At 46.3% G+C, this 12,650-nt stretch overlaps 1 protein-coding gene across 8 annotated transcripts in view; it reads right to left on the reverse strand.

Moving 5' to 3' along the window:
- Positions 1 to 12,650, reverse strand: part of Agap1 (ArfGAP with GTPase domain, ankyrin repeat and PH domain 1) — a 448,779-nt gene that overhangs the window by 68,032 nt on the left and 368,097 nt on the right. The window lies entirely within an intron of this gene.

Raw genomic sequence — 12,650 nt, forward strand, 5'->3', positions numbered from 1 at the left:
TGCATATGCACAAGACACACATACATGCATGTGCACACTCCCTACACACGTATGCACGTGCGCACACACATAACACACACACGCACACATGAGATACCTGAGGCTTGGAAGAAGATGGTTTGAGGATACCCTCAGCCCTTGCAGATATAGGCCACAGAAGCCAACAAGAGTTGACAAGTTGGCTCTTGGGGGGTCGAGATAAAGCCATGTGTCTTAGCTGGGCCCACTACTGTAGGCAGACACCAATATATTCAGCAGGGGTGAAAGTTGCCATGCTCCCAACGAAGGGAACCATGGGCCATTTGTTTTTCAACTCCGAAGTCAGGAAGAGAGCCTGCTAGGAGCTTTTATTAGTCGACATAGCACAGGCGGGAGGCCAGACTGACTCTGAGGCATTTCTGACTCAATCCTATCTGCTGTAGTGTTCAAGCCACTCAATTGCAGGCAGTATGGTATCAGGCCCTGGCTAGGTTGTGTGAACACCGGGGTCTCTGATGGACAGAAAGTGACCTCGGGAGAGGTCTAGGTGAGTTCAGTTGCTGGCCACTCTCACTGAGGTTCTTTTTAAAGATCTCCAAAATACATGTGAGAAACATGAGCTGTCAAGGACAAAGGCTGTTCTGAAATATATAGTCTTATATATTTAGAGTGCAAAGTTTAATCAAGAGAGCAAACAACTGTGAATTCACTGCCCACTGACCTAAAATGATTAAAGCTGCTATTATTAAACACCTAAGGCTCACTTTGCAGTGTGAACACCCACAAATGATTTCGTACGAAATGTTGATCCCTAACCAGTGAACACCTACAGCTGCTGCCTGGAGTCTTCTGCCTATTGTATATGGATTAAAATTTAACTTTCCATGGTGGGTGGAGAAAGTGGAGGGGTTTTGCTCGTTTCTGCATCTTTAAGGTCTTGTGTCCATCCCAGGAAGCAACACACCTGGGAAGGGCCATTCAGATATCAGCCAGTCAACTCTGACCAAGGAAGGAAATCCAATTGCTCACAGTTTTCAAGCACTGTCAAAGGATTGCTGCTCCCCTTCCCTCCCACGTTACATTGTGTGCCTACAACCGGCATGTGCTTCATTTTTTACTAGTGGATGCACCCAGAGTCTGGGGGCATATTTCACAAGTTCCAGAAAGAAGTGGTTACTGTAAAGCTTCATAGGGAAGCAGACCCCCTTCTAGAACATTTACATATAAATAGGCAGAATCCAGGCTGAGCTCTGCAGAAGGGGTGAAGCTCCGCGTGGAAACCTCTTCCTGGTTGCTGTGCACTCTGCATTTTTCATGCTCTGTTCCCCCATTACGGTGAGGATGTATAACCAGGAAGTGAACTTACAGCCTGGATTTCTATTAACCTATTGATGAAATAATCAATTTCAACGTATAAAATGTCATGGCTTTTTCTTCCTTGTAAAAAATGGCTGTGTTCTGGCTGATACCAAGGCCCTGATATGAGCATTTGTCTCTTGGGGCATTGATTGCTTGAGTTGCCTTGTTTAGGAGCTTTTCAACAGGAACTGCAGTCAGGATCATGGGTAACATTTCAGAGGGAACAGCCAACTGGTACCAAGTAGAGTCGCCAGTACTCCAGACCATCACACATTCCATATCATCCCCTGGTTCCAGACCTGGCAAGAAGTGTGCTGCCTAAGGCCACCATATTCAAAGATAAGCCGGTCTTACCCTGTACCCAGGTGGGTCACTAAACCCTCCTACCTCAGTCTCAGGCCACAGACATGCAACATTATACCCCACTTGGATAGTCTCTAAATAATTTTAGGGTTTTTAGAAACTTTCATGAAAATTTCTTTAAAAACACAGGCTAACATTTAGGCTTTGTTATTGATGTTACTGCTGCATGTGGGCTGAACAAGACAAAAGGCAGCATGGTGGAGGCGCTGTGGTTGCTCCCGTCACTCCACAGCTCTGCTACGGCACGAGCCCAGGATTTCATCTGGATGAGAGCAGGGAGTTAAAGGACACGAGGCTGCAGCAAGGTCTCCCATGTTAGACATCCTCATGGCCATGACATCCCAGAAGATACGGCATTGGACCCAACTACATACCCTGGGTGTGATCTCTCCCTTCCTATTTCACTTTACAAACAAAACTTCAACATAGGTGGGCAGAAAACACACTCGGCATGGTAACACACAGCTATGACTGCCAAGGACCACGGTCACCCTCACAACAACAACAAAACACGCACAGTGAACTCAGTGTGGGCTTGCTATAGGGACAGCCAAAGCAGGAAGCTGAAGAAGCAAACAAGGTTTGCTGGCTTGCTGAGTACTTAGGGGAGATATTTAAATGTATCATCACTGTATTAAATAATTAATACCCTCCTCATTGCTGTGGCAAAATATCTGGCAAGTGCAAGGTAATAAAGGAAGGGTTTATTTACAGTTGGGGGGCACAGTCCATCACGGTGGGGAAGGCATGGGGCAGGAGCTTGGGGCAGCTGATCATGTCGTATCCAGCCAGGAAGCAGAGAGAAATGGATGCTGGTGTTCAGTTCCCTTCTCATCAGCTCAGGACTGCCGTCCACGGACTGGTGTTCCCACAGTTAGGCTATGTCTTTCTTCCTCAACTAACAACCTCTAGAAACTCCACTACAGATCCGCCCAGCTGTCTGTCTCCAGGGTGATTCTACATCATATCAAGTTGATGATCAAGATTATCCAGAACTAGGTCCACTAGCTGCAAAGTTATTTTCTAAGGACTAAAAGGACCGAAAATCTGAACAACTCAGGCTAAAAGCGCAGAGACACTTGATGACACTGATTTTAACTAGACACTGCTTACGGGCACTAAGCTAGAGTAATAGGCCATTCCTTGGTAACCTGGGAAATAAAAACACCAAGCAAGATGAGAGTGCTGATGCCCACGTTCAGCTGTCCAGTCATTTCTCTATGGTGGTAGCCACCAGGTAGGCGAGGAGGTGGATGCATCTCTGCACATTCGGAGCTATAGAGCCGCACATCCAAGTCACGCTCTGAACATGAGCGACAGGTATAACCCTATCACAGCTCGCTCGTTTGTCAAGTGCCTGCGAATGAAGAACCCAGGGTCTGCATGAACAAATGAGGTAGGGCACATTACTCTTGACTCTTGGTAATCACTAACAGACAGCCTCGGTCTTTTCAAAGACAGGAGAGGAAAATGTGTAAATTATGGCTTTCTATGTGGTTGGAGCGACTGGAATCACTTAGCATCCACAATTCTCCATTGTCACACGCCACCTTATTCTTGGGAGCTAGTTTTCATATGATCTGCAGGACTCTGAGGGACTCAGAACTTCATCTCAAAGTTTCAATTATTCTGTTTTCCTAAATAAAACAATTACTTCATTTTAATACAGCCAAGAAACAACCAGAAAGCAGATTTCCAGGGCTGAGACTCCTAACCAGTTCTTTATAAACAGAATAAAAATATTCCCTAGTCTGCTGGCATGCTCAAGCCAACAAGGGTTTACTTTAACTCCTCCTCCATCACTGCACCTGGAAAGCAGACTTGCTGGTGTCAGATCTGCTCTTTCCGACAGTTGTCTCGGTTGATTAGATAAATATTCCCTGGGCAGCTGATTAATACATAATGTAGCCATGAGGAGAGTATGTCCAGATTTGTAGGCCAGGTTGGATGTTCCAGTGCACATGAAGTATATCCTGGGTACACATAGAATGAGGCTGCTGTGCCCTTAGAACCAATTACGAGAACTAGTGGGGTCTTTGTACTTACACGGAGGAAGGGGCTGGGCCACTCACTCCTAACGATGTCATCTCATCTCAGAAGGAAATGAATGCCCCTCCCCCCGCTCATACAAGAGTATAAACTCAAGCTTTTAAGAGAACTCATGCCAGAACCGTGTTAGCCACTGATTTCTTGACCACACTGGACGTGGGCAAGAGCAAAGATGCTATCAGGAGAAACCCTGTCAGTACAGAGGACGTCCGTAGGCAGACTGTGTCACCAGCCCTTTATGTGACAGTCTTCTCCCAGGAGCTTCTGCAGGCAGTGAGTGAAAGGCACTGTGGTTTTCTGTCACTTCCACTACAGTGTGCGTCATATCCTATGAGCTTTTGTCCGTGGTAACTGTGTCCTGAGACTGAGGTGAATCAGAATAAATTAGGAATTTCTTTTGTCCAGCTGTGTGATCACTCAGTTGCTCAGCCGGACTATGTCAAAGCTCACTTCTTTTATAAACAAGGTGGTGGCCCCTCTCATGAGGCACACCCAGAAGATTCTCAGGCCAGCTAAACTCACTACCTGAGCTATGAAGGGCTCTCTGCACAATGGCTACCTCTCAGAGACGAACAGTTCTCAAAGGGGACTTTGAAAGAATTAAACAAAATCCAAGGCCAAGCAGATGGATGCGGCACACCCATGTTTAGGAAACAAAACAAAAACAAAAACAAACAAACAAAAGAACCTACTACTACCTTCAGTGCTGGCAGCATCTGGTGAGATCCAGTCACCTTCCCAACTCCAAACCATAGGCAGTAAATTATCCCCCAAAAGAAAACTACTGGAACAAGTTATCAACCCTTAATTGGGTAGTTTCAATTTAATGTCTAATAACTAAGAATAGCTTTCTTTACCACAGACACCAATTTATCTAAGAGCACATTGGGTTTGAAAACTGCCAAGGGCTTTTACATAGTGGGCTGATGTGGGCATTCTGGGAAATGTCACTAAACCTCGCAGACAGCGAGAATAAAATCAATGCAAAACTCCCTTGATTTACTAGAAAACCACAAGCTCCCAAGAAGGTGATGGCGGGGCTCTCTCCGCCTACAGATGTACTGCGCTGCAGAGGGAAACAAAGGGGAGCTACGTCAACTGGACACCCTCAGTCTCACTTAACTGTGACCTGGAATAACTGTAAGACGCAAGTGTAAAGAAGCATCGTCTCCACGACGCATTGACAATGTAGATTTTCTTGCCTGTTCTCACACAGACTGGAAACTCAAGGGAGGAAACTGAGACAGGCACCCTATGGCCTCTTGGCTTCTGTGCTCACCTGGGCACATGGAAAGAGTGGAAGACAGGAACCTGGAGCTGTGAAGAACACTTTGCCACGGCTGTGCCACTGAGACACTGCATGCTCGCACGCACACACGCACAAAGAACAAACTCAATTCTCAGTTTACCAGTTTCCCAAACTCAACAGCATGTGGGAAGAAACCCTACGTGGTATCTGGGTCAATAGCCAAGCAGTAGCAGGGTCTGCGAGAGGTCAAAGACCCCTGCCTTATTCCACTCTGCCTATGAAAGGGCTGTCTTACCATCCTGTGGAGTCAGACAAGACGGGCACTGGGGAGTAGGGTACAGGAAGCTGGGGCCCTTCAGTGTTTCTAAGTCAGAAATGAGGGAAAATGGGTAACAGCCATTTTCTCGTATTCACCTCCCGCCCCTCCCCTTTCTTCTCATCTTGTCCCTTTTTCTGTTTCTTTCTTCTTTCTTCCTCAATATCCTCCAACAAAAATATATGGCTGATTTTTTTCCCTTTTCTTAAACACAAAATCTTTTTAGACAATTCCAGGAAAAATTGTTTTTTAATAAAACTCTAAGTTGTGTTATCATATTTCAAAGCAACGACCAGCTAAAGCAACTAATCAAAGGCATAATTATTTAATGACCAGCGCTCATGCTTGCACACAGGGCTGTAATTGAGTGGCTGTGATCACTGGACCACCAGCCTCCATGGCAGCAAACAAGGGCCTCTGCAATTGATCTGTTCTTTCTGAAGCCGCGTTCCAAGGGGCGGGGTGGGACACTCCACTCTGGGGCTCCCTCACATGTGGCATCTGAGCCCAAGGACGACTTGCTATCAGATCAAACAGAGACAGGTTTGCTCTTTCCATTTGGGCCCAGCTGCAGGAACCCCCAAGACTGCTGCTGATGTGTGGCTTCAGAAATCACAGAATCCAGAAGACACATCCAAGTCAGTGTGAAAGACCAGGGAGGAAGAGAAGTCTAAACTCACTCTTCCTGATCATATAGACACTTATTCTTTTACACACTAACAATTTCTTCCCATAAAACTGCTCTGACCATAACGTCAGTGCTTCCTTAGCATGCTCCTTAGTCAATTGTGAATGATTAAACAAGGTCGTTACCATTGAAGAAGGGCCTGGAAGAAGTGCTGCAGTGCTGAGCCATCAAAAGAATAAAACATCTGCTTTCTTTTATTAGAAATTAAATACACCAATTTTATCCAGGTTTAACCAAGAATGCCCGGGAAGGCTACTTTAACATTATTGCTCAAGTGAGTTAACTTCCTGTTAACAGCCAGTCTTTCCTTCCCACTTTCCCGTTAGAGGGATTTACCATGTTCGAAGTGCTGTGCTGATGTAAGTATATACTGCTTTTCAACAAAAGGTGTTGGGTAAGGCGCTGTTCCAATGTCCCTTTATCATAAAGAACATTTCTAAGGACCTGGGTTCATTTTCTAGGATTACCAGGGAGAGAGAAGGGGAAGGGTAGAAAGGGGGAAGGGGAAGGGAAAGGAGGGGAAAGCCGAGGAAAGCAGGGACATCGTGTTATAATGCTTCCTAGTCTATGTTGTGCATATACCATAATTTATTTCATACAGAAACATGGGATCACATACTGAAACATTTACGATGCTGAGTTTGCGCAGTATAGTGGCCACAGACACACTACTTTGCCTTGCAGCAAAGACAACCAGTAGCAAGAAACAAAGGCAGACCTCAATTTCCTATGCCGTTTTCACATAAAAAGAACCAGTAATATTTAGAGAAAGGGCTGGTTCTCAGACGTACAGGAAAATGCCAAGGTGAGCCTGGACTATCTTATGGTGCCAGAATTTGGTGAAAAAGCAAAAAACCAGAACACTCCCACCCCTACCAATGAGAGGGCTGTGTTCTAGAAGTCACAAAACCATTGTAAGGTACCCTGGCTACCGCAGTTGGGATGCTTCAAGGAGCCAAGCTGAGTTATAAACTAAAATATCAAATAATCAAGGTCCCCAGACATAAGATAAATGATTGAATGTATTAATGGTAATGCGTGAGGAAGAGATTAGTATTATCTGTAGAAGGATTATAAATAATTTCTGTGGATGCTCTTTCCTCAGTGTATGCTGGGCTTAGTGACTTCCCTCCAAAGAGTTCATGATGGGGGCAAGGGCAGAAAGAACAATTCACAGACAGCAAGGACAATGTTGGTATCAGCAGACGAATCACATAGACAGTCTCCACCACATCAGACTTAAAGCCCCTGACTAGTCCAAGAAAAACATCAAATCAACTCCAGGAGTGGTGTCCATGAGGATTCCCCTGTGACTTCAGCTTCCCAATAGGAAGTCTGGAAAAACGTTCCCGGCAAGGAGTCTAAGGCAATGGAGAAGACGACTGACAACTAAAGGTAATGTGATTCTGATACGGAAAAATGCATTAGGTAGAAACTAAAGAAATCACAATGACGTACAGACGTCAATAAAAAGGTATCAGTACAGGTTCAACAGCTATAACAAATGCCATGTTAGTGAAAGGCTTAGAGGGGAACCATGTCTGTGTGTACACAGGCACATGGAATTGTCTCTGTTTCATCTTTTTCAAAGAGGATACTTGCTACATTCACTTTACTTAACAAAATGATTTTGCTATAATCACATAGCTAGTTTAAGAAGTCACTCAATCATAGGCCCATTCCTAAACTCTTGTAAATCTCTATAGTTAAAGTTTATAACTAACATTTTCCTAGAAAATAAGATCTATTAAAAGGTTCTAACAAGCATATTGAACGTGACTATTTCTTCCATCTATGCTGATTCTATAAAACAAAATGTTGGTGGTAATGGTGCCGAATTCAGGGCTAGCAATATCTATGGTTTCAAATATGTACAACATTCCATTTCTTCTGCTCACTGAATTCTGCAAGTTGAAGTCAACTTGAGATCTTACTATATATGCCAAAGTGCCACTGAGCCAACGGGATGATGCTATAGGTCTGGGCACCCGTGACACGCATCTGCACACGTGCACTACTGGGAGGTCCTCATGGAATTTTTCTTCTTTGCAAAGTGTTTTAACAGAAAGATTGCCTGCACGCTTCCAAGAAAAAGGAGCAGGGTAGCAACACATGAGGCCCAGAGACCCGAGGGTGTGCAGGTTAGTTTCCAGATGGGAAAAATGACCACCTTAGTTGGATCAGCATAGTGGGGACTACAGCATCCTCCCCCGGCAGTATTGGCTTCCAGGGAGGAGAAGAGCACGTGAAGAATGCAAAGGAGAGAGGACCAAAGCACCAACATTCCGGAAGTGCTGCTGGCCCCATCTGGCAATGGCATAGGTGGCTGTGCAATGACTTGGGGCTCTGTGTCCTGGAGCCCCTTTCTGTGCAGAAGACACCATCTCACTGAGACACACCAAGAAGATCATATGGTCAGGGGTTAGGTACAAGCCAGTGTCCCTCCCTGGCTATGAAAGGCTGAGACCATGCAAGGCACAAAGAGATACAAAATAAAAATATCTCAAGAAATGAAAACATTGTGTCAAAGAGAGGCAAAGAGAATTCGGGTTCAAAGTTCACTGGGAGAATTTCTGAATTAGATTTGGCATTAGTTCTGAGAATACACCTACCAATCTCCACAGTGGAATAAGAAATAAAGCCAGCAAGCATTTTGTGCAAATCGAGCTTCTCTGAATTCTTCACTTCTGATATTCTACCGATCCTGATCTTAGGAAGTCACTAGTTTTCTTCTTCCTCTTTTTTTTTTTTCTTCCTGAAACAGGGTTTCTCTGTGGTTTTGGAGCCTGTCCTGGAACTAGCTCTTGTAGACCAGGCTGGTCTCGAACTCACAGAGATCCGCCTTCCTCTGCCTCCCGAGTGCTGGGATTAAAGGCGTGCGTGTGCCACCACCGCCCGGCAGAAATCACTATTTTCAAAGTGTACTTGAGAATGCACTGATTCAAACTAAAAGATGCTATGAATGAGGGCTCTGTAATTTGGCAAAAAAAAAAAAAATCAAGGTTTAATAAGATATTTCTCTTCAGGGTAGTTCCCATCTCTGTCCATCCTGACCCCTTCAACATTTAAGTGTTCTGGATTCATCCCAAAGGGACAGGTAGTTGAAGGGAAAATCACCCTCAAAGGCAACAGCCGCTGGTGGAGAGAAACAGATGCAATTGTTCTTATGAAGAAATCCTGCAATGATAACAGCCAATGGCTTTTCCTGAGGAAGGTGACAGGGGCTGAGGAGAAAGCTCAGTCAAGAAAATATGCCTCGTGTACAAGCTGGAGGACTTGAATCTGAAGTGCCAGCATTCACATAAATACTGGATGTGGGAGTATTTGTCTGTGGTCTCAGCCCTGGGGACGGGGCATGGGTGTGGAGACAGACTCTTGGTGCATCCTTAAAGCTCACTGGCTAGCCAACCTGGCTGAATTAGTGAACTCTAGGTTCAGTCTCAACAAACGAGGAAGTGAGCAACAAGCTGGAAAGCAGTGGAGTCAAAGTTGAACCGTGGCCGCCCCATGAACACACACCCACCTGCAGGCAGACATGAGAGAAGGGATGATGGAGCATGCCAACACGTTCTTTCCATACTTCATGCGCCCGTAGCCTCTGTTCACATTCCCCAAGCCTGGCTGTTTCTCATGAAATCCTCATCCCAAATTCTAGGACTAAGCAAATATCACAGCATGACCTAAAGGTGCAAGCCCCACTTGGGATTGAGAAAAATCAGCAGAAGGAATGCGTGAGTACTTAGTGATTTGGGAGATTGTCAGAGCAATGGTGTTGCTAGCGGCAAACCAGGAGCCTGGTTCATGCTCAATCAAACTGTGCTGTACAATCTTTAGCAGAACACCCACTATAGACAATGCTCTTAAGGAGCCGTGTCCAGGATGGAGCACCACAAAACTTGGGGGTCAGACATTCCAGGCACCATGCTGCAGGAGGCTGTACTCCTTTGGAAAGCATCAGAGGGTGGCCAATCAGTTCCTTGCCTTTCTCCTGGCTTCTGATGGTGGCCTCAGAATCCTTTGGCATTGTCTCATAACTGCATCATGCTTATCTACACATCCCTGCCATATATCATAGCCCTCTCCTTACTACCACTGTCTATAATCTTCTCTAGCGTGAATAGTGACCGTTACAATGACCCGATTTCCAAGGAAACTGTACTCCTAGGGGCGAGGACACATCTCCTTGGAGGGGGTGCATTTAGTCTTTGATACACAGAGTTCAGCGGTACTCTGTGATGTCCACACTCTGCCTTGCTCATTAGCGGCTCTGTTGGCATAGGACCATTCTTGTTTCTTGCCACCGTGGCTCACCTGGACACCTCCTCTTTAGAGGTTCCCCTGGAAACACAGCTGCATTAATCAGCACCCCAATGTGGGCACAAGTCCTCACTCCACCTGCTACACTTGCTAAACGGTTGGCATTCCCACTGGCATTCTTTCTTTTCCTCATCAAATACGTCCCCAGAAGGACAGGAACATAAGGAGGCCAGTCTTGTCATGCTCCTTGAGGTCCTGAAAGAGTTGTCACAGACCTCCTACAGCAGGGCTGTGATGAACCTCTAGGAGGTGGCCTGGAGGGAGATGAAGCCCTACCCTTCCAACTAACTAACTAACTAACTAACTAACTAACTAACTAACTAACTTTCTTTTCTTTCTTTTTCCCCCACATTACCTCTTTCTTTGAAAGGGTCTTATGTGGCCCAGATTGGTCTGGATCTTACTATAAAGAAGAGGCTTGACCTCTTTAAAAAGATATCTATTTATTGAGTGTGTGTATTCTGGGGGAGATGGCTGATGCCTTTCTCTGTTGTTCTCTACTTTAGGTTTCTGAGGCAAGATCTAAGACTAAACTTGAAGCCCGCAGTTTTGTCTAGGCTGACTGAACAGTGAGCCCCTGGATCCACCTGCCTCTGTTCTCCAACCGTGGGGCTCCAGGCGTGTGTGGCCATGCCTGGCTTTACATAGGTGCTGAGGATTTGAACTCAGGTCCTCTTGCTTTCATAACAAATGATCTTACTCAGGTATCAGCTCAAAAGCCTCTGGACTTGCTCTTTCTGTCTCCAACTCCCAAGTTCTGGAATTACTACGGAAATGGGCCACACTCTCCAAACAGCCTTTCCTCCAGACTATCTGCTTTACTAGGGAGTTGTCACAAGTCTGTATCATTTTATAATTGGAAAGATAAAAATAAGAATGTAACCATGTGGCTGTCCAATGATCCAGAGACAGAGACTAGCCCAGAGGGATGTGTGTCCTGACAGACACTGTAAATCTGCAGCTGTACACAAACTTGGGAAGGATACTGTAGGCAGGATGACACTGAAAATTGGCCTTAAGGTCTTACTTCTGACAGTAATTAGGATGAGGATCAATTGGCTGTTAGACAACTGCTAATTCGCAGCTATAAAACTCCATTCTTGGTATAGAAGGTTTATGTCTGGGCACCCTGAAAGGATTAAGTCATTACATACAAATACGAGTGAAGTCAGAACACTGCCTGGCTTCATACAGCTCAGACGTGCCACCCCCTCCCCATTTAAGGAAGAACAAAGGTACAAACTCTGGACAACTTCAGGCTCCCTAACTGTTCATCACCAGCCACCAATGTCATAATGACAACCAGACCATGATGACTGTTGTGAAACCAACAGCATTCCTGCCACCAGCATTATCATCACCGTCAAAGACACCAGTGACTACAATCACTGTCATCACCACTACCACCACCTCCACCGTCATCACTACCACCTCCACCGTCACCACTACCACCTCCACCGTCACCACTACCACCTCCACCGTCACCACTACCACCTCCACCGTCACCACTACCACCTCCACCGTCACCACTACCACCTCCACCATCATCACTACCACCTCCTCCACCGTCACCACCACCACCTCCACCGTCACCACTACCACCTCCACCGTCACCACTACCACCTCCACCATCATCACTACCACCTCCTCCACCGTCACCACTACCACCTCCTCCACCGTCACCACTACCACCTCCACCGTCACCACTACCACCTCCTCCACCGTCACCACTACCACCTCCTCCACCGTCACCACCACCACCTCCACCGTCACCACCACCACCTCCACCGTCATCACCACCACCACCTCCACCGTCATCACCACCACCACTTCCACCGTCATCACCACCACCACCTCCACCGTCACCACCACCACCTCCACCGTCACCGCCACCACCTCCACCGTCACCGTCACCACCACCACCGTCACCACCACCACCGTCACCACCACCACCTCCACCGTCACCACCACCACCTCCACCGTCACCACTACCACCTCGTCACATGACTATGATAACCATCACCATATTACTAACATCAGCAACACCATCACCATCATCACTAACTTGTGCTAAGCAGAGCACAACACTGAGAACTTAGTACAGCTGCCTCTCATTTAGTTTCTGCAGTGAATTGCTCTCCTATCTATCTGTCCGACAGGGATGGAAGGACCAGCCGAAGTCCCCATCGCTTTCCTGGTGAAGCTTGCTCGGGGCTCAGCCAGACTCCAGAGTCCATGGGCTCAGCATCTCTATACTTGCATTCTCACTGCTCCGGGGGCCAGATGTCCACAAAGCTTTAGATATGCTCCAGCCCTCCCTCTCAGGTCTC

Source organism: Microtus pennsylvanicus, chromosome 17, assembly GCF_037038515.1.
Source record: "Microtus pennsylvanicus isolate mMicPen1 chromosome 17, mMicPen1.hap1, whole genome shotgun sequence".
NCBI classification, from domain to species: domain Eukaryota; kingdom Metazoa; phylum Chordata; class Mammalia; order Rodentia; family Cricetidae; genus Microtus; species Microtus pennsylvanicus.